The 23,872-nt window shown below is 42.5% G+C and overlaps 1 protein-coding gene across 1 annotated transcript in view; it reads right to left on the minus strand.

Annotated features, from left to right (window-relative positions):
• LOC135395359 (solute carrier family 2, facilitated glucose transporter member 8-like) overlaps positions 1-23,872 on the minus strand; it is a 72,283-nt gene that overhangs the window by 38,962 nt on the left and 9,449 nt on the right. The gene's annotated exons all lie outside the window — the stretch shown is intronic.

Here is a 23,872-nt window from a genome sequence, read left to right on the forward strand (position 1 = left end):
ATATGTTCCACTACCACGGCAACGCATTTAATTTCTTCTACCAGTTATTGCAACGATGTCGCATGAGCACAAGTTCAATATTGTTGTACAAGGTCTGATGTATCATCAATTTTTGAAACTCAACGAACATATCAACTGCGGTGGAACACCGGACGATTTTCATGTAATACTGTCTTGTTCGCCATTCAGGAATCTTCATACAAAGAAAGGAAACATCAATAAGAGGTTGTGCAAGTTCATCGCAACAAAGTGCAAGTTGCTGAAGCGATACAAATGCGACGACAACGTATCGATTGCATTAATCAACGCTGGATTCAAGCGACCGATAATAAGACATCATTATGTAATACATTCCAATTTCATCAATGAAGACAACAAACGAAAACTTCAGAGTGTGGAATAGGACAATTGTAATTTATCGAAATATACAAGCGTATAACTGAAATAATAAATGTAATCTATGTCATCAATATAATTAATTCTACGCATCACAATGAAAAACACTCTGTATTTAGCATGGCTAGATTGAGAACAATGATCGCTAAGGTAACGAATATTCCACACTGTGTGTAAGAATTCTCATACGGAATCAGAGCTGACCATTAAATACGTTTTACCCGACAACACTCTGTACAAGTTCAACACCCAAAGGAGAGAATTGCGGGAATTGCAGAGAATAAAATTACAGTATGGCCTTTCCATTTGTTGAAGCAATACAAACACGGCGACAACATATCGCCTGCGTTAATCAATGCTGGATTCAAGCGCCCAATAATCAGAATAAACTATTTAATGTCTCCGGAATTCATCAATGAAGACAACAAACGAAAACTTCAGAGTTTGAAATAGGACAATTGTAATTTATCGGAATAAACCAGCATATAACTAAAATAATAAATGTAATCTTCGTCATCAATATAATGAATTATATGCATCACAAAGAAAAACACTTTGTATTTAACATGGCTAGATTGAGAACAATGATCTGTAAGATAACGAATATTCTACACTGTGTGTAAGAATTCTCATACGGGATCAGAGCTGACCATCAAATAGGTTTTAGCCGACTACACTCTGTACAAGTTCAACACCCGAAGGAAAGAATTGCCGGAGAAGGATCGGTCATTGAAATTTAGAGGCATGATACATCAGTGTATGATTACAAAAGACGATAACTAATCTTTTGTGAAAAGTTATCATATTTCATGAATAAAATTCCACAATGCATGTATATTTCTGAAACAGTCGGACTAGCCCTCTTATGCATGAGCAAACGACAAATGCATAATTCAAACTTATCATATTTCATGAATTAAATCCCACAGTGCATGTACATTTCTCAAACAGTTGGACTAGCCCTCTTATGCATGAGCAAACGACAAATGTATAATTCAAAGTATGTCTATAACATTTTTTGACAATATATGTTGAAAGGAATCTATTATCAAATGCCGCGCTGCAAATGGAGGATTTTACAAGCATGATGTGCAGGCGCAGTCTACATTTCTAATCACGTAATCTTCGTAACACACGGCACACAAACGTATACGAAATAAATTCTATGTGGCAATCAGATTTTGGGAGAAGGAGATCACACAACCGTCATCAGAAATGCTTAACCAATATACAATGAAGATGAGCATTATGCATAAACACAATGGAAGATGTGTTATCTTAATTACAATAGGCAGATCAACACAGGTCACACATAAATGTAGATCCAATTCACGAAATATACTCGAGGTTTCTCGTAGCCCCCCCCCCATACTGAAAAACTATCACCTTATTTTAGTGTCATAGCACAGTAGTAGTTATTTTAGTGTCATAGCACACATGTAGTAGTGACATAGCATAGTACTACAAATGGAAAGGCCATACAGTAATTTTATTCTCTGCAATTCCCGCAATTCTCTCCTTTGGGTGTTGAACTTGTACAGAGTGTTGTCGGGTAAAACGTATTTAATGGTCAGCTCTGATTCCGTATGAGAATTCTTACACACAGTGTGGAATATTCGTTACCTTAGCGATCATTGTTCTCAATCTAGCCATGCTAAATACAGAGTGTTTTTCATTGTGATGCGTAGAATTCATTATATTGATGACATAGATTACATTTATTATTTCAGTTATACGCTTGTATATTTCGATAAATTACAATTGTCCGATTCCAAACTCTGAAGTTTTCGTTTGTTGTCTTCATTGATGAAATTGGAATGTATTACATAATGATGTCTTATTATCGGTCGCTTGAATCCAGCGTTAATTAATGCAATCGATACGTTGTCGCCGCATCTGTATCGCTTCAGCAACTTGCACTTTGTTGCGATGAACTTGCACGATCTCTTATTGATGTTTCCTTCCTTTGTATGAAGATTCTTGAATGGCATACAAGAGAGTATTGGATGAAAATCGTCCGGTGGTCCACCGCAGCTGATATGTTCGTTGAGTTTCAATAAGTGATGATACATCAGACCTTGTACAACAATATTGGACTTCTGCTCATTCGACGTTCGTTGCAAGAACTGGCAGAAGAAAATAATTGTGTTGCCGTGGTAGTGGAACATATCATGTGATAAGATTTTTATGTACTTTCCATCTCAATAGTTAGGTGTAATTTCGACAAATCCGTAATGATTGATTGATTGATTTTTAAGAAAGGGAAAGAAAGGGGAAAGAAAGGGAAATTACACAAAACTCGACGCTTTGCAACGGAATGGAAACAGAATAAATGCGAACATAACCACCTAGCTTGGAACCAGAAGCGAAATCTCAATGCACAAAAACAAAGAGCGTCACAATCTGTCAGAGAGGTCCGTCGAGACGAGAAATTGCACAAGGGCGCGCATGGTAAGTATGAGCAGATTTGCTGGCCAGCATCCAAGAACCTTTTCGGTGGAGTATGGCCGATTATCCAGGCGGGACAGGGACGACACAAGGGTACAACGGTGTGCACTGCACCTCGGGCAGTCTTGGGGTATATGATCCACGTCCTAAACTACATCACACAGACCGCAGTTGGGGGACGGGACCATGCCGAGCTTAAACAAAAGTCGTCCACTGTATGGCACGTTGAGGCGAAGCCTGTAGTAGAGCGACGTGATGGGTCGAGGAAGCGCTGACGGCATATAAAAACGGAGATCTGGGTCCATCTTGCGCAGGAACGACGTAGAAGGGACACTGCTGCGCCAGTGTTCGCTGCACAGACGTCTCATAAGAGTACCAATTGCTTGTTTCGCGTCCGCTTGGGTGAAATACGTAGGGTGAGTCGGTACGCCACGTGCCACATGAGCCCGTCTTGCAAGTAGGTCGGCAGCCTCATTCCCAGGGACGCCACAATGACCTGGGATCCACTGCAAGGTGATGTTATGTGTCTGTTTGACAGCACACGAATACTCCCTGTGGACGTCACACACCAGTGGAGCGAGGGAGCTCGAGCTCATGGTGCACTGCAGAGCTTGGAGGGCGGTTTTAGAGTCACTGTATATGGTCCAGTGCATGGGTGGCTGACGGGACCCAATGAAGGAAAGCGCCATAAGAATGGAATGCAGCTCGGCCGCAGCAGCCGACATCGGGTGCGACAGCCTAGCGCTTCGTTCAATCGACAGCTCAGGGATTACGAATGCACAGGTAAAGCCGGTCTGCGTCGATGAGCCATCAGTAAAGATTTTAATTCTACCTTCATCGCGATGAAGTAGGCTCAGAGTGAGTTGGCGAAGAACAACATTTGTTGTAGCCGATTTTCTGGAAGTCACGCCAGGGACATTGACATGCACAGGTGTTGCCTGAAGAGCCCATGGTGGGACTGAAGCTAGAACCAGTTTTTTGTGCTTTGGAATGAGGCTGCGGTGAGCTAAAACAGCTTGGCAGTATCTGAATGCTGGTCGCCGAAGAATGTCGCGCACTAATGTGTGACGGTAGTGGCTCATGTAGTGCCCAAGAGATTGTGCCTTCCGCATGAAGACCAGCGAAGGCTCCTTGGCTTCGGCCATGGCAGGGACAGTTGGCATTGATTTGTGGACACCAAGGCACTGTTTCATACTCTTTGCAAGGACGGTTTCCAACACTTGTTCGGACGAAGGACAAAGGTTATGCGACACTGGAAGATGGTACATCAACATTTGTCGTATGAGGGACCGGTGTAGACCAAGCAATGCCCTTGTAGAAAGCCCCCAGCGGGCACCACAGATGTATCGCAGGACACTCAGCCGAGACTCAGCTCTACCTCTCAGACAACGAACCTCCGCTCTCCAGGACAGACAGCGGTCAAGAACCACACCAAGAAACTTATGGTGTGTAACACGCCGCACGACATTCCCACCTATATGAAGCTGAAAGTTCTTCAAATGACGGCGAGTGAAAGGCAAAAAAAAACAGTCTTCTAATCAGAGAGGTCCATGCCTCTATTTTCCAGGAAAGCAGCAACAACATCAAAGGCACACTGTAAGCGGCGCTGTAGCGCTGGAATTGCTTGCCGGATGTCCATATGCATATATCGTCAGCATACAAGCTGATGTTGACGCCCCGTGGCAAGAGAGCTGGTAGAGCAGCCATCACGACATTGAAGAGGAGTGGGCTGAGGACCCCGCCCTGTGGGACACCTGCTGTTGTGCTGTGATGAGACGTTTCACCATCCGAAGTCATCAAACGACAGCTCTACCACGTAGATAGTTGGCTATCCACCTGAGAGCTCGCCCAGTGACGCTCAGGGAGAGAAGCTCATGGAGTACATGGCCGTGGCTTGTAATGTCATAGGCTCGCTTAATATCATGGAATGCCGCGGTTAGTAGACCTTCCGATCTAGACTGTTCTACGTGGGTTAACACATTCAAGACACAATCCATTGTACAACGAGCTCTCCTGAAGCCTGCCTGCGCAGAGTGTAGGAGCGTCCGGGACTCCAAAAACCAGTCAAGGCGGTCCAAGGGCCCACGAAAAAAAGTCGGAGAGCCATCATTTAAAACGATGGCGTCAAAATCCTCCAAGCTTTACTGTAACAGGCGGCCCCGTACATCATCATGAGAGTTTCCCCAAGCAGTACCATGGGCGTTGAAATCACCACGCACGATGAAATGATTATGGAGAAGCCGAAAAAAAATCCGTGATCATGTGATCTTCAATGCGTACCGACGGAGCTATGTATACACTAGCAACAGTCATGCGTCTAGAGCGCAGACGCACGCTGCACACGACATATTCAAAATCATCATCCGATGACCCACCAAGGAGTACACTTGGAATGTCTTTCTGACGCACAGCATCGCCCGACCAAGCCCTGTGCGTGTCTCAGAGCGGTATATAACATAATTTGAAAGTCTGAAAGAAGTCGGCACTCGGGCTTCACAAAGAGCGATGAGGGGAAACTGGTGACGATAAACGAAGTTTCGAGGGTCGCTTAACTTGTTTTGGAGCCCATTACAGTTCCACTAGCAAATGCAAGTCCTGGAATAGCTAGTGGCCATCGCTGTTATCCGAGGGGCACTCTTGTTGGTAACGACTCAGAAGGGGCTCCAGCGTGAGTAACGCTTGCACTTCTGGAAGCTCAGTAAAAAAAGGTAACGACTTGAGTATTGAACGTAGGGCAGCTAAGATAAGAGGCAAAATGGCCGTGAGAATGTCACAGTTCTCCCGATTAATGTTTCCTTGTGTGTCTCTGTGGCTAGGACATCCACCATGTGGCACGGACCGTGGCAAATCCGGTTGAGCTCGAGCTGAAGACGATATTCCACGAACACTGTTGAGAACAGCTTTTTCCGGGGCAACCACATCAGCAAAAGACTTTTTTGGTGTGGGTCGCCGAGACTTTGGAAATCCGTAATGAATCGTGCGATATAGACTGCTTGTATATGATAATTTGATCTCACTGCTTTCTTGATGAACGCAATGCCCATTGCAATGATTACAGTTACATCTGGTCTAGTGCATTTCAATTCTTCATTAGCAAACCTCAAAAACTCCGCCATCAATCCCAGTGGCCCTTCCGACGTTGATGTGCAGACATTTTTATAACTATTGTAGATTCGGCATATAAATTATTGCACCTTCAATCGTGTAGTTTGTGCCATATCTCCGAATACGACCATGTCTAGGGCGTATTGAAATGCAGCGATAATGGAATCGTTTCGCAGCTCTTCCTTTTCGAAGCAGTTTTTTTATCACATCTTCCCATTATTTATGGTAACGACTACAAAATCCTTCTATCTCTTCAATGTCGAGCAATTGTCTGTTCTGTTTTCTGTTGTGCCTCTACACTTAATTAAAAGCATATCTATGCTCATTTTATTGATTAAAAATTTGTTTTTTGTTTTGTTTAGAATGCTATTAATATCCACCTGTCGTGAGAATTATAGAAAATGATTTACAAAAGGATATGATGAGTAAGAAAAACTGTGTGCTTTCAATGATTCTATGTACAAGACCCCGCTAGAACCCTCCCTTCCATAACTTGATGTTGGTGTTGGGGTCGTCGGCTTTCATCCATCACTCACTTTATCGCTTGAACCCACTAGTTGATCTTGTTTATTCATTGAAATGACAAGTTTCTGTACAGATTCTGTGGTGTATTCACGCTGCTTGCTTAGAAATGATTTGTCTGAATTAATTATTGTTTTGACTTTGTTTGAGGTTCGATTGATATCCTATGAGTTGGGCATTATGTATGCGTGATGTATTAATTGTGTCTGTGGTGTATTTTCTGTCGTGTATTTTCTGTCTGTCGTGTAATTGTGTTTGTGTATTTTCTTCCATACAAAAACATTTAAATATTTCTCGCTTGCTTAGAAAGTTACTGCCTGAAATAATTATTTGTCTTGTATTTGTTTCAATTGATCACTCGATTGACATCAGTAAAAATAATCTCTGAGTTGGGAATGCCTCATATTTCTGAGTTGTGTTTCACATTTGATTTTTTTGTGTGGTTCATCTATATAGAACTTTCTGTTGCAAGATATTACAAAAAATGATGTAATTAAATTTGTTTCTCGTTTTTGATTGAGTATTGTTTTGGACTTTCTCTGCATGTTCAATGAAAATATTGCCTCTGTACAAACTTAGTCTACTCTGTCATTCACTTTGACTAAAGACTTCCGTTTCAAGGAAAGGATGCGAAAAGATTGTGATCCCCACGAATAATATCGCCATCTATTTGCGCTGCACAATAAAATATATGGCCTTTGTACTATCTTATCTGACCTCGAGAGCACCCTGTTTGCTTGAGGAAGGAAAAGGAATATAGCCTCAGGTTCATCTGTATAGAACTTTCAAGATATTACAAAAATTGATGTAATTAAATTTGTTTCTCATTGTTTTTGATTGAGTATTATTGCTATCATTTAATAATTTGGACTTTTTCTACATGTTCAATAAAAAATATCGCCTCTGTAGCAACTTAGCTGACTATGTCATCCACTTTGACGAAAGACTTCCGTTTCAAGGAAAGGGTGCGAAAAGATAGTGACCCCCGCGAATAATACCGACATCTATTTGCGCTGCACAATAAAATATATCGCCTTTGTACTATCTTATATGACCTTGAGGGCGCCCTGTTTGCTGGAAGAAGGAATATCGCCCACAACCCTTTGAGTGATAAAGTCTGCGAAGATAAAAAGTTTGCGATTGAAGTAGGCACAGATAGAAAAATGACGAAAGAAGTCGGCCCAGACGGAAAAATGTGCGAGGGTAAGCGCGCACGTAGCCCTCTCCCCACGGGTAAGCGGACAACCCTCTGCACACGCGCCGCCCGCCGGGCGCAGGAAAAAGTACGCGAGTGAAGTCGGCCCAGGGGTCAGGGGTCCATGTTGCTGAGTGGACCTGTTTTTCATACGACGGGACCATTTACTACTGACCGATATTTTGAACTTTATTCATTGTGTAGCTTAAACAAGTGGACTGTAAAGGAGCATGTTTTTTTTTCACTCGATCTGAGGACAGTTCTATTTTAAAATAGGAGTCGGGTGAGCGACAGCGTCATCACAATCACCTCCGAAAACCCATCATCATCAACTTCGCGGCAACAACAGGCCCTTACGGTATACAGGCCACTGCGAGAAAAAGCTTCGCCAGCTTGCGTCACAGCCTACAGTATGCTTTTATGCCAACAAACATGGCGGCCGACGGCAGAAGTGGCTGGGCATGCGCATACGCGTATACCCAGAAATGTTCCATTACGTCTATGTGATCTATCAAACGCCAGCTCGTCCATTTCACCAGAACCACCACACTCTAAGAAAAAAAGAAGGAGAACGGGAAGTAATTGCAGCTTCTACTCCCCTAGTCTGCAATTGCTCCCCATTTTAGTCCCCTAACCCAACATTTAGTACCGACATTTACTCCCCAGGGCTGCAAATTGTCACTGAACTACGCGAATGGTCTCCTGGATGCAACAGACTACGTAAACACGTGCCCTTGGTCAATTTGAACGGCATAACTCAGCCAACGTAGCAATTTTCCAGCCATACAGAGTAAGAAACAGTTAGCGCATCGTTCTTCGCAAATTGTGCCCTACATATGGCGCAAGATTTTATATCACTCGATATATCACGGTTGACGGTTTGCTTCAAAGTATTTTCATGCATGCACACGAATTATTTACTTGGGACTCTTACAACAGCGCGTAAAATGCAGTCTCCACTCTGTGACATTCATTTACTCCCGTGCATTTACTCCCAAAAGGGACTATTTTTTGTGGCAATGCATTTAGTCCCCCAAAGGAGTAAAAGTACTAAAAGTACGCCTTTTTTTTTTCTTCTTCTTAGAGTGCACCAGCTCGCGTGCTGGCCATGTCACGTCGAAACTGGGATGTGCCACGTTCGGATCTCTGGACCGGCCGTGCTGTATGGGGTTTTTCCTGGGTTTAGAAGTCGGCCCAGGACGCACATTCTCCCCATGGCGTTAGTCATGACGTTGCCCACCTCTGTGAGGCCGACAACGGCGATCTCTTTCACCTCCACCACCATCATACGGAAGGCCCGTCACAACGTGAACGCATATGTCATTGACGCATGTGTGACGTATGACGTATGTGCGTATATATCAGTATGCATGTATTTGAGAATGTGTGAGAGAGGATGGAGAAGACGTTTAAAAGCGGTTCGAGGGAAGGATGTAAGATACGAGACCTACTGCCATAGACCCGTTGCACAGCGCGGTATGGGGTGCTCCGACGGACGGCAATGAAGCTAAAGAGACGGGGGTTCGCAATAAACGCAGAGGCGTACAGATATACCTCTGGCGGAGTGGGTCGTAATCGGCAGAGGAGTAAGAAGTGTTGGCCCGTTTCATCCTGGCACAGTGGTAGCATACGCGGGACAAAGAGCGCCCAACCAGTACCACCTGGGTGTCGTTGGCCCAGTCCGGCGGAGGTAAACGTTTAGGGGTAGCGCCAGGCATCGAGTTCGCGTCAACCAGGCTTCTGTCTGTCATGAGCTACAGTGGCTATAGGCTTCCACGAGAAGGCGATATCTTCATAGAGGGACCGCGGGGGAGGGGAGGGGAGCTCGAGAGAGCATTGTGAGTCGTCTATAGCTGGCAACGGAAGAACAAGGAGGAGATTAAATATCTCGCCAGAGGGGAACATTTTAGCGAGGGTATCAGCAGTTTCCTTAAAGGTGACTCCACGTAATGATGATATCGCTACTGTGCCGTGGGGCAAAATGTACTGAGGTTGACAACAAGGACTGTGAGGGCGGCACCAGATCCTATGACGACGCGAAAGTAGAAATGACGGATAGAGAGTCAGAGAGCAAGAGAACCCTTTCAAATGAGGAAGGGACCCTCCTAAGGGCAAGGGCCATAGCTAAAAATTCGCTGTCAAAGGGCGGGTAAAGTGGGAGCCGAACCGGTGGAAACCAAGCTGAGGAAAAAAACAAGCCAGCTCCAGCGCGCTCCTCAGAGACCGACGCGTCAGTTGCGACGATTAAGTATTGCGCATATCGGTTTATGTAGACTGTCGATGTCCTCTCTAAAGTGCAAAATGGAATGCGCTTGGCACCCGCATGAAATATATCAATGTGGGTGGCTCTGAGTGGATACCAAGTATGCATACACCCGCCAAAGAGGTCCTGAGTGGCGCGAGGAGCTGTTGGGCGAAGAGCAGCTGGCGACGAGTGTCTAGGCTGCCCCCGGCGTACTAACCGTTAGTCGTGACGCCGCCCACCTCTGTGAAACGGACTACGGCGAGATCTTTCAGCAGTACCACTACCACCACCTAGCCACTCTGATAGGCTCAGTGTTCCCCAACGCAATGAGATGTTGTCCTTGCGGTAGGAAACAGCACACAGCGAGCAACCGAAACCGTTCTTTCAGTGAAGGTAAGCGAGCCTCATACAGAAGCACATCGTTTCGTTTGCCGTGTATTCGGAAAGATCCAAGCAGAGTCGCAGGGCCCGTCTCTAGCTTGTTCAAGCGCCAGTGATATACAGTAAGATACAAGGGAAAAGAGGACACGGTCAAACTCTAATGTAAGCCGTATGTACAGTTTATAAATATAAAGCAGAGCAGACCTTCGCATACCAATTCGACTGCTACAGCATCGATGAAGGATGCTGAGAGCCTTCGATGACTTTACGTCCAAGTAGTCAGTGAAGTGGGACCAGCTCAGAGCGTCATCGTACCATACACCCAGATACTTCAGCTAGCGCACCTGGTTTCGCCATTTTTCCACCGGGGCCGACTTCCCTCACAAATTTTTTCCGCTAAAACAGGTGTGCAGTGAGTGGTTTACTTGCAAGTATAGACATGCAAAGGATAGTCATACACAAAACTACAAGTGAAAATGTATTTATTAAAGTCAATAATGCCACGAATTATGCTGTGACTCTGTGTGGATGAGAAAACCCAGCCAAAACACCTGAAGCAGAAGAAACACAATGCAATACACGTAACAAAGAATATACTTATTACGGGTACCATACAATAGCAGTGAATAGGTATCACAGTTCAAACACAATATATTTTATTAACTGTAATCATACACACAAGTTTTCAATGAATCAGAATTAAAATGGAATAGCATTTAATCACAGAAGACATCACAATCAATACGGTCACAATCAAAATTACAAATTGTATTATAAAAAGTCTGAGTCGCGATCACTATTATCGCAACACTAATAATTTCCTCATTACCATATTTCTTGTTAAACGTTTTTAGTAATTTCAAGCACAATCGGGTTTCTAAGTTTTATATATTTTGTTCCAACATGGCACAGCTTTTAATTAATCAATTTCTTATCAGGAGAATAGTGCAGACATAAGGAAATAATTCGAATCAAGATGATCAACAGATAGCATTAATATAGAACCAAACCGACATATCCTCCAACATGTAGCGAAATAATAGATAAACTATACCATATCAACACGAGAAACGGACACTACATTTAATCAAAGAGGATATTCCTAATCAATATGATTACAATCAAAATTACACGTTGTATTATAAAAAGTCTAATATTCCTATACGTGAGAACCATCATTGGAATAGCGGGAAGTTCTGATAGTTGTATGTAATTAACTGTGAACAGCAGAGACCATGGAAGACCATGGGACACGAACGACAAAAACGACACGAACAGAAGAGAAATAAAATCTATAACACCACATTTAATCAAAGAAGTTATTCTTAATCAAAACAACAGAGGAGAATAATCTATCATTTTAACTATCATAAAATCATCCTCGTGACATAATCTAATCGAACACTATACAATTTTCATTCCAAGAGACACTACAAGCCTTACTTTGTTTTATGAATCCAACACTGTCTCTACGAATCTCTCTGTCTATACGACCAAAGCACTGCGCATGCTTTATCACTGAAAGTGTTGGGGGCTATATTCCTTTTCCTTCCTCAAGCAAACAGGGCGCTCTCGAGGTCAGATAAGATAGTACAAAGGCGATACATTTTATTGTGCAGCGCATAGATGCCTATATTCGCCGGGATCACTATCTTTTCACATCCTTTCCTTGAAACGGAAGTCTTGATGACAAGTCGGCTAAGTTTGTACAGAGGCAATATTTTTTATTGAACATATAGAGAAAGTCCAAAGTATTCGATGATAGTAACAATACTCAATCAAAACGAGAAACAAATTTAATTACATCGTTTTTGTAATATCTTGAAAGTTCTATATAGATGAACCTGGGGCTATATTCCTTTTCATTCCTCAAGCAAACACGGCGCTCTCGAGGTCAGATACGATAGTACAAAGGCGATATATTTTATTGTGCAGCGCAAATAGATGCCGATATTATTCGTGGGGATCACTATCTTTTCGCATCCTTTCCTTGAAACGGAAGTCTTTCGTCAAAGTGGATGACATAGTCGGCTAACTTTGACGGCCTTTGCACACAGGCAATATTTTTTATTGAACATGTAGAGAAAATCCAAATTATTAAATGATAGCAACGATACTCAATCAAAAACCAGAAACAAATTTAATTACATCAATTTTTGTAATATCCCGCAACAGAAAGTTCCATATAGATGAACCACACACAAAAAAAATCAAATTTGAAACACAACTCAGAAATATCAGGCATTCCCAACTCAGAGATCATTTTTACTGATGTCAATCAAGTGATCAATTGAAACAAATACAAGACAACAATTATTTCAGGCAGTAACTTTCTAAGCAAGCGAGAAATATTTAAATGTTTTCCTATAGAGGAAATCGACAGACACAATTAATACATCACGCATACATAATGCCCAACTCATAGAATATCAATCGAACCTGAAACAAAGTCAAAACAATAATTAATTCAGACAAATCGTCTCTAAGCAAGCAGCGTGAATACGCCACAGAATCTGTACAGAAACTTGTCATTTCAATGAATAAACAAGATCAATTAGTGGGTTCAAGCAATAAAGTGAGTGATGAAAGCCGACGACCCCAGCACCAACATCAAGTTATGGAAGGGAGGATTCTAGCGTGGTCTTGTACATAGAATCATTGAAAGCACACGTTTTTTCTTACTCATCATATCCTTTTGTAAATCATTTTCCACAATTCTCACGACGGGTGGATATTAATAGCATTCTAAACCAGGTAATAAATTTTTAATCAATAAAATGAGCATAGATATGCTTTTAATTAAGTGTAGAGGCACAATCGAAAACAGAACAGACAATTGCTCTACATTGAAGAGATAGACGGATTTTGTACTCGTTACCATAAGTTATGGGAAGATGGGATAAAAAAACTGATTCGAAAAGGAAGAGCCTCGAAACGATTCAAATATCGCTGCATTTCAATACGTCCTAGACATGGTGGTATTCGAAGATAAGGTACAAACTACAGAATTGAAGGTGCAAGAATTTGTATGCCGAATCTACAATAGTTATAAAAATATCTGCACATCAACGTCGGAAGGGCCACTGGGATTGATGGCGGAGTTTTTGAGGTTTGCTAATGAAGAATTGAAGTACACTAGACCAGATGTAATTGTAATCATTGCAATGGGCATTGCGTTCATCAAGAAAGCAGTCAGATCAAATTATCATATACAAGCGGTCTATATCGCACGATTCATTACGGATTTGTTGAAATTACACCTAACTGTTGAGATGGAAAGTACATAGAAATCGTATCACATGATATGTTCCACTACCACGGCAACGCAATTATTTTCTTCTACCAGTTATTGCAACGATGTCGCATGAGCACAAGTTCAATATTATTGTACTAGGTCTGATGTATCATCACTTATTGAAACTCAATGAACATGTCAACTGTGGTGGACCACCGGACGATTTTCATCTAATACTGTCTTGTACCCCATTCAAGAATTTTCATACAAAGAAAGGAAACATCAATAAGTGACTGTGCAAGTTCATCGCAACAAAGTGCAAGTTGCTGAAGCGATACAACTGCGGCGACGTATCGATTGCATTAATCAACGCTGAATTCAAGCGACCGATAATAAGACATAATTATGTAATACATTCCGATTTCATCAATCAAGCTGTAGCGACCCAGCCAGGCACAGCGTCATCTGCGCACGCCGATCTTCGTCGGCCTCTGCGCACGCTCCCCGCTCGCTGCGCTCTTGCAATTAAACAGTTCTCGTTCCACCCTTCAACTAGAAGGTTCTCTCTCTTCCTTCACTGGTGACCCGATCACGTCCGGGTCACCAGTGAAGGAAGAGAGAGAACCTTCTAGTTGAAGGGTGGAACGAGAACTGTTTAATTGCAAGAGCGCAGCGAGCGGGGAGCGTGCGCAGGGGCCGACGAAGATCGGCGTGCGCAGATGACGCTGTGCCTGGCTGGGTCGCTACAAAGACAACAAAGGAAAACTTCAGAGTTTGGAATAGGACAATTGTAATTTATCGAAATAAACAAGCATATAACTGAAATAATAAATGTAATCTATGTCATCAATATAATGAATTCTACGCATCACAATGAAAAACACTTTGTATTTAGCATGGCTAGATTGAGAACAATGATCGCTAAGGTAACGAATATTTCACACTGTGTGTAAGAATTCTCATATGGAATCAGAGCTGATCATCAAATAAGTTTTACCCGACTACACTCTGTACAACTTCAACACCCGAAGGATAGAATTGCCGGAGAAGGATCAGTCATTGAAATTTAGAGGCATGATACATCAGTCTTTGATTACAAAAGAGGAACACTAATCTTTTGTGAAAACTTATCATATTTCATGAATAAAATTCCACAATGCATGTATATTTCTCAAACAGCTGGACTAGATTTCTTATGCATGAGCAAACGACAAATGTATAATTCAAAGCATGTCTATAATCTTTTGACAATATATGTTGAAAGGATTCTATTATCAAATATCCACGGTGCAAATGGAGGATTTTACAAGCTTGATGTGCAGGCGAAGCCTACATTTCTAATCACGTAACCTTCGTAACACACAGCACACAAACGTATATGAAATAAATTCTAAGTGGCAATCAGATTTTGGGAGAAGCGTATCACACAACTCTCATCAGAAATGCTTAACCAATATACAATGAAGATGAGCATTATGTATTTATTTATTTAAGTACGTTAAAGCCCCCAGGGGGTATTACATAACGGAGTGGAGAGAAGCACATAAGACAAGCACAATAGAAACGCGTAACAAAGTATTACAAAAAGTGAAAAACGAAATATCAAGTTGATAAGGGAAGAAGACCATGTGTACCATGGGAAATGCATGATGAACCTGAAGCCCTGGATTGGAGGAGGGCAGCCTTAAAGGAGCATTAAAGTTGTATCTAACATGGCCAAAACCTGCTGTCATCTTGTAAAGCAGTATGTGAAAAGCATTCTGTCCACAAAATATTTCTGTCCAAAGTTGTTTCACCACGGTGCAATTAATTTGGAAAATCGCTGCCGCGGTGACAGGCCGGAGCGCTCCAACTGCAGACCACACCCACTCTACTGTGACGTTGATGGTAGAGAGCCCCTGATTCGTTCGTAGGAAAAACCGTCTGCTACGAACATTGCGAGCTGTTTCTTGTTGACTTCTATTCTTTATCTGATTTATATCACGTGTTCTAAAAAAAAAAGCATATATGCAGCCTGAGAAAATAAGATTACGATCACAAGAGTAATATATCCGTGGCTTCCGTGCAATCTCAGAATTCACAGTAGCAGAAAGCAAGCGATGGCGGCGGTATTGTGGCGCCACCTGTTAGCCACTGAACCAACTGCGCGGTGAAAACGGTCGGACAGGCTGCACACTGTCGGGAAGCACGGGGTTTTCGCTGTACAAGCGCAGTTAATTTCGGGCTGCACCACTCGTTCTTCCCGTGGTGTCTGCCGTCCAAAAAAATCGTGGTTGTGTCGTGGACAGCCTTCAAACCCTCCGTTTCCGACATCACGTAGCCGGAGAACTCATGGCGTCTCTGAAGCGGTAGCAGATGCTCCGGCCTGCGCGATGTTGCTCACTTCGATCATGTTGATCCCAGGTCCAATGAGGAGCGTCCTCACCACTTGCGTCACATTGTGACGCGCGTGGTGGCTCTCATCACGTGCCTATCGTAAAGGCGAAGGAGGGTGTTTCGCGCAGGGTGTCGAACCGAAACGTTTTTCGTTCCGGTTTTCGTTCCGGTTACATCATAAACGATCCGGTACCGGTTCTGCTCCGGAGCAAAAAAAATAACGGTTCATACCGGTTTTTAACCGGTTCCGCTTCTGCTGGGAATACTCATCCCCACAAAAAAAAAAAATCAATGTTGCAAAATGTAAACCCGTTTATTCAGCATACATGGTATTTCATATTAATAGACAGCTGTGAAATTGGTAGCTCCTGGTTCCTGTAGGTTACTGTCTGTTCAAATGGGCTTTCTCATTTCTTGAAACGCATGCTACAAACTGACTTGTTTGTCGTGATGTCATACATAAAGTACTTTCTTGCTGGGTTGGAGCGATTGCGTCCCATCCGAATGTATGTTGCTACTGTCTAGCCAGCAAGCACCACCGCACGAGTACGACGCAAATCGAGGAACAGCTTCACTCACAAACGCGCTCGACGGCTCCGTTTTATTTTCTTGGTGTCCTGTCCACAAAAGAGTTGCCACTTTGCACGGGCTTGCCCTCGCGTATACGTAAATGTATTCAACTTAGCTGCTCTCAAACAACGCGTTGCGCGACATTACCGATAAAGAAGCTGTTATGCAGCCCCCTTGTTGTTTAGTTGAGGAGAGTTTGGGGGGATCAAATTAAAACGAACACTACGGCACATTGCTAGAGAGTCACATGTACCTCGAAGTCTGTGTGCGTGCGCGAACGATAAACCATTACAAAGGGAGCATAAGGGTCATACTATACCGACATACATTCCATCGTAACCGTAACCCTCGTATAGTATCCATGACATTACTTCAGAGCACACGACGTCTCATTCGCCTATCCGTAGTCCAAACCGGCGAAGTTTTTTCTTGGACCGAAAACCGTTAAATTATTTTTCGATTTCCCTCCTGAGCGAAAAAAATGTATACGGTTTCGATTCTGTTCCGGTTCGCACCAAAATAGCGGTTTTTTTCTGTTTTCGGTTCCGGTTTTCGGTTCGCTCCGACACCCTGGTTTCGCGCACGGGAGGTTCGGGGAGCTATTGCAGTCGTCCCAATTTCGCTACGGTTGCATTAATTGTGGGAAAACTGTTTGCAGCCGCCTAATATTCCATACTGACCAAAAACAGAAACAAAGTTGCGGGCCTCTAGACTGCTCCTTTAAAATCAGCAGGGTCGTGTGTACAAGCAACATGTTCAGGCAAGAGATTCCAGTCACTAATTGTTTCAGTGTTTTAGTTTTAGTTTAGTTTTAGTTTTACCATAAACACAATGGAAGATATGTTATATTAATTATAATAAGCAGATCAGTACAGGTCACACATAAATGTACATCCACTTCACAAAATGTACTCCAGGTTTCCCGTAGCCCCATACTGAACAACTATCACCTTGTTTTAGTGTCATAGCATCCGGGCATTACAAATGGAAAGGCCATACTTTAATTTTTTTAAGTTTTTAGCTCATAACGTGGTAAAACGCAAACTCCACACTAAAGATCATTTTCTTGTTTAAATTTTCAAACTCAAAACTGTACACTATTTCTTGCATTTCTTAAAAATATAGATTAAAAAGTTGTGCATATAGTCACACATATACTGTACACGATATTTGATTGTGGCTTAAATGCTAAAATTTATCGATTCACTTTCAGGAGAAGTGGAGTCTACCACACATCAGTAAAAGTTTAATTAAAATTTGAACGGGTGTTACGATTTACGATCTGTGTTGTAGAATGTGTAATTTCACAACAGGCAAGCTTTAGCTCGCTCACTTTGACAAGCGCCCTTTTGCGATGACAGAGAATTTCAATCGAAGAGTTTGATATTTTCTCTATATACACCACAACGCAATGTGGATGCTCTGTGCCATGGAGATTATTACGAATATTTTCCGAATGAAATTTACTTAAAACTCGAAGAAAGGGTCATCTGCGTCGACGAACCCGTTTCCGGAAAGAGCAACACGCTCGCGTGCGGTACCGCGTTAGCGCATCGGGCGCAGAATCGCGTTCGGTTTCGGGGTTGGGGAAACGTGGCCCGGCGTGTTGCCGAAACGTCTTCGAGGACGCGGATGACCCTTTCTTTTCTTCGTGATGTATCAATTGTTTCTGTCGATTTCCTCTATAGGAGAACTTTTAAATATTTCTCGCTTGCTTAGAAAGTACTCCCTGAAATAATTATTGTCTTGTATTTGTTTCAATTGATCACTCGATTGACATCAGTCAAAATAATCTCTGAGTTGGGAATGCCTCATATCTCTGAGTTGCATCTCACATTTGATATTTCTGTGTGGTTCATCTATATAGAACTTTCTGTTGCAAGATATTACAACAATTGATGTAATTAAATTTGTTTCTCATTTTTGATTGAGTATTGTCATTTAATAATTTGGACTTTCCCTACATGTTCAATAAAAAATATTGCCTCTGTACAAACTTAGCCGATTTGTCATCTACTTTGACGAAAGACTTCCGCTTCAAGGAAAGGATGTGAAAAGATAGTGATCCCCTCCAATAATATCGCCATCTATTTGCGCTGCACAATAAAATATATCGCCTTTGTACTATCGTATATGACCTCGAGAGCACCCTGTTTGCTTGAGGAATGAAAAAGAATATAGCACCAGGTTCATCTATATAGAACATTCAAGATATTACAAAAATTATGTAATTAAATTTGTTTCTCGTTTTTGATTGAGTATTGTTTCTATCATTTAATAGTTTGGACTTTCTCTACATGTTCCTACATTTTCCTACATGCCTTTGTACTATCTTACATGACCTCGAGAGCGCCCTGTTTGCCTGAGGAAGGAAAAGGAATATAACCCCCAACCCTTTCAGTGATAAATCATGCGCAGTGCTTTGGTCGTATAGACAGGGAGATAATGTCTCCGGGCTTTCAAGAAAAATCGAAATCATCTCATGATGCCTTTGTGTTGGATTCATAAAACAAAGTAAGGCTTGTAGTGTCGCTTAGAATGAAAATTGTATAGTGTTCGATTAGATTATGTCACGAGGATGATGTTACGATAGTAAAAATGATAGATTATTCTCCTCTGTTGTTTTGATTAAGAATAACTTCTTAGATTAAATGTGGTGTTATAGATTTTATTTCCTCTTGTGTTCGTGTTGTTCTTGTCGTTCTTGTCCCATGGTCTTCCATGGTCTCTGCTGTTCACAGTTTATTACATACAACTATCAGAACTTCCCGCTATTCCAATGATGGTTCTCACATATAGGAATATTAGACTTTTTATACTACAACTTGTAATTTTGATGGTAATCATGTTGATTAAGAATATCTTCTTTGTAGTGGTATAGATTTTATTTCCTCTTGTGTTCGTATCGTTCTTGTCGTTCGTGTTCCGTGGTCTTCCAGGGTCTCTGCTGTTCACAATTAATTACATACATCTATCGGCCCCCGTCTTCAACAAATCAGGGCAGATATCATAAGAGCTGGTTGTTGGCTAGGAGCGTGCTATGTGGTGAAGTTCATTTTTAACATAGTCGTTCGTGTCCCATGGTCTTCCAGGGTCTCTGCTGTTCACAATTAATTACATACATCTATCGGCACTTGTAATTATAATCCAGCTAATGCAATGATGGTGGTCACGTATAGGAATGTTACACTTTTTAATATAAAACTTGTAATTTCGATTGTAATCGTATTGATTAAGAATATCTTCTTTCGTTAAATGTAGTGTCCGTATCTCGTTTTCATATGGTATAGTTTGTCTATTATTTTCCTACATGTTGGAGGATATGTCGGTTTGGTTCTATATTAATGCTATCTGTTGTTCTTCTTGATTCGAATTATTTCCTTATGTCTGCACTATTCACTTGACAAGAAATTGATTAATTAAAAGCTGTGCCTGTGCCATGTTGGAACAAAATATATAAAAACCCCTACTGTGGTTGAAATTACTAAAAACACTTAACAAGAAATATGGCAATGAGGAAATTATTAGTGTTGTAGTAATAGTGGTCGCGACTCAGACTTTCTATAATACAATTCTTAATTTTGATTGTAATCGTATTGATTAAGACTACCTTCTTTGATTAAATGCTACTCCATTTTAATTATGATTCATTGAAAACTTGTGTGTATGATTACAGTTAGTAAAAAATATTGTGTTTGATCTGTGATACCTATTCAATGCTATTGTATCGTACCTGTAATAAGTATATTCCTTGTTACGTGTATTGTATTGTGTTTCTTCTGCTTCAGGTTTTTTGTCTGTGTTTTTCTCCTCCACACAGAATCACAGCTTAATTCCTGGCACTATTGACTTCAATAAGTATATTTTCACTTGTACTTTTGTGTATGGCTATCCTTTGCACGTTTATACTTGCATGTAAACCGCCCACTGCACAACTGTTGTAGTGGAAGAAATTTGTGAGGGAAGTCGGCCCAGGTGGAAAAGTGGCGAAGGAAGTCGGCCCAGGCTGAAAAATACGCTCCGATAAGCGCACGCGCAGCCCTCCCCCCGCCGGTAAGCGCGCGGACAACCCTCCGCACACGCGCCGCCCGCCGATAAGCGGGAAAAAATACCCGATGGACCCAGGGGTCAACGGCACAGGGGTCAGGGGTCCGTGTTGCAAACTCTCATTCCCGCTCTCTCCCAACATAATAGTACTACTAACTGCATGTCGTAGTCGGCCACGCGCGGCCCAGGAGAGAGTGTGTGTATTGGCGCGGCCCAGGACGCACGGCCTCCCCTGCGATAGCCGTGACAGTAGATAAGTAACTTGTCACCGCTAACCTTAATAGCCAATCCGCGGCGGACTTTTGTGAGCGCAGTGAGCAGTTGACGCAGGAAAACTTTCAACTCTGCAGCACTTTGATATGAATCGTTTGTGCTCTGTGCATCCACAAAGACGGTGAAATAATCGTGATTACTGATTAGGTTTCATTCTACTGTTCCTTTAAGGTTGAAAATGGGTACAGGGCTTCTTCAATGTGCTCCAGTGCAGACTTCCACTCACCTGGTTGAAGTTGCTATGACAACCGATAGATGGCGGGTGCCATTGCAAATCAAGAGCGCATTACAGATTCAAGCGGCATATGCACGCCTCACACCAGTCCTTCCTCTCCTTTCTTGCTCACTTCCTGACAGGGATATTCCCAGGATTTGCATCTCGGGGGTGGGAATGGGGGTGTCGTGTTAGGGGGGGGGGGTGACGCCCACACCTGCTCCTTTAATGCGTTTTTGACCTTTCTGGGCATCAATTTTTTTCTTTTTTTTTTGTTTGGAGGGGGGGGGGAAGACGATGGTGCTGAGACAATCCCTGATCTGGTTCCCTGAGTCTGGTGATACTAGATTTTTCTACAACACGTGGTGCATCGTTTACACACATTTGTATTTTTCGCGCTACGGTGTTGTTCACACTTCCATTCATAGATGGCGCTGGGTGATGCGGTAAATTTTAGAGCAGTTAGTAACACGAAGAATCGGCCTTAATGATTACTGGTTCAAAAACAAATGTGATACCTCATAACACGCCAGATGACAGCCATAGGTAGAATTCTGACTTTTTAGAGTGCCTGTCTGCAACGTTTTAGGCTAGGCTAGGCGGCGCAAGCTAACAGCCGCCACAAAATGAATGACACAGGATCCATGCGTGCCATATGGTGCAATATGGCGAAGGATGGTGAAGGAGGCGAGACACCGTACTCAACCAGAAATGCGAAAAATGTCGCACATCCAGAATGTACAAATGATGGGAATAATCCACACTTCCTCACGCGCTCGGCGAAGTAGTTGTCACTTTCCTTGTCACTTCTTTTGTTCACTTTGTGTCAGTCGTTTTTCCTAGGTAGAATCATCCTTCCCGACTGCCCTTCGAATAGAGACGCTAGAAGGTTATTGATACAACATGGTTAAATGAGCACGCTCACCGCTTCCTAAATACACGTCCCTCGCTATGTTATACGTTGGGTTCCACGTTTTCGGCATTTGCCCAAAAATGCCAAATATTTTCTGGATATTCGGCAATGTTCCGAAAAATTCCGAATTATACTTTTGCGTACGGTTCTACATGCCGAAACTGCCGGTACCCAACTACAACTTCCTTCCTGCAGGACATCACATTTTCGTTTTTCCTTCACCTGGTTTCCAGGTGGAATGCCCTGCGGAGCCGCTAGCCTCTAATACAGGAGGAAACCTTCCTCTGTCACACTTTGATCAGTGGGTCAGGAAGGTTCAAGTACACGTGGTACCCACCAACAAAGGAAATTCTTTGCGTTCTCAATGTCCTCCCACCAAGCTGCTCTCCCTCCATAGTCCTTCTAGGTAGTGATTATGCGCTGCCGATTTTTCGGCATCGATTTTTGTCGCAAACTTTTTAAAATCCCGAAAATATCCGAATTTAACAGAACACAAAGGTCGAAAAACACCCGCCGGAACTCCCAAGGAATAAATGCCGAAAGCGCGGGCATGTTTCCGGTAGTAAAAAGTCGTCTGCACGCTGGAATGGACATCGCCAAAGTAGTCTCTTTCAGTCTGTTTTCAGCCGGTCATAGATGAACTAGAAGATGGACGTCCAAGACGATGTGTGCTAAGCTCTGCAATTGGTATTAATTTGTACTAGTTTTTGTGAGTAAGCGAATTTTGGATGAGGTTGCATTGTCTACTAATCCAAAAGTCCTATGCGAGAGACCGCTTCAGACAGTAGTGTTGAAGAGAACGTGAAAGTCCAAGTAGTCCTGTAGTACATTTCTCAGTATTTGCACTTTACTTGAAGTGCATTTTAATTCAAGTACTCATGTACGCAATTGGCAATGCAAACACAAAACTTGGAAAATATGAGTGAATAATTTCTAAAAACGGCGCTTAGTTCCTGTTGACTTGTCTCTCTTTTGTCTGAGAAGCAAGTCTCCTTTATTCAGAGACTAGCACGAGAACGCTGCTCACTATGCAGATGGATAAAGAAAACTTATCCACTTACACAGAAAAGAGTAATGGTTTGCATTAGCAGAACTGATTTCCTGTGCACTAGTAAATGCAAACTCTATCATTTCTTTCAGCTCATATAAATGAGTCAGCTGTAACCTGTCAGGTTTTGAAACGTCCAGCGATAAGATATAGTATATTTGTAACGTACTTGATGAACTTCAATTCAGTGTAGTATGGTACTTTGCACTGTATTTAAAATACAGCAGGTGCTAGGTACTTGGTACTTTACTTTCAGTACAATTCGTGTTTTGAGGTGCTGTGCTGCTTGTGGTACACTGCCTTCAGAGCCCTCAGGTGGAACCCACGTAGAGCCCAGGTGGAGCCCACGGACCACAGCCGCTGGCGACCCTCGTGGTCAGGGTCACAGCCTTCGCTGGCGATGTAATGCCCCAAAATATTACGGAATAACACCGTAGCATTTTCTGTTGGAATAGGTTGCTTGCACTGAATAGTCGGATTCTAAGCGACATTTCCGATTTTCTCTTTCTTGTTGGCCGCATTTTATAGCACACATGTGGTCAGCTACAGCTGGACAATTTTGGCAGATCTTTTAAAGGAGCATTCTGGCTCACACTATACTGAAGAAGTGGAAAAGACGCTTATTAATATCGGTGTGAACCTGCGTTGAAAACTCGTGACTTACGTGAACCAACAGGGATAGCCGAGGCTGGCGTATTCTCTGACGTATCGGCTAGACGCGGCATGCACGACACGTAGAAAAAAATTATTATTTTATTTCGTCATGCAGTTCAATGCGATGTACCCATTTAAAATGAAATTAAATTCAAGTTGAGAACATGTCGCACTAGAAGCTGGTAATTTCCTTTATTTGTGTCGTTGGCCTCACAGAGGTTGGGCAACGCCACCCCTGACGGCCTGGAAG

Source organism: Ornithodoros turicata, chromosome 5 (assembly GCF_037126465.1).
Source record: "Ornithodoros turicata isolate Travis chromosome 5, ASM3712646v1, whole genome shotgun sequence".
Taxonomy (NCBI): domain Eukaryota; kingdom Metazoa; phylum Arthropoda; class Arachnida; order Ixodida; family Argasidae; genus Ornithodoros; species Ornithodoros turicata.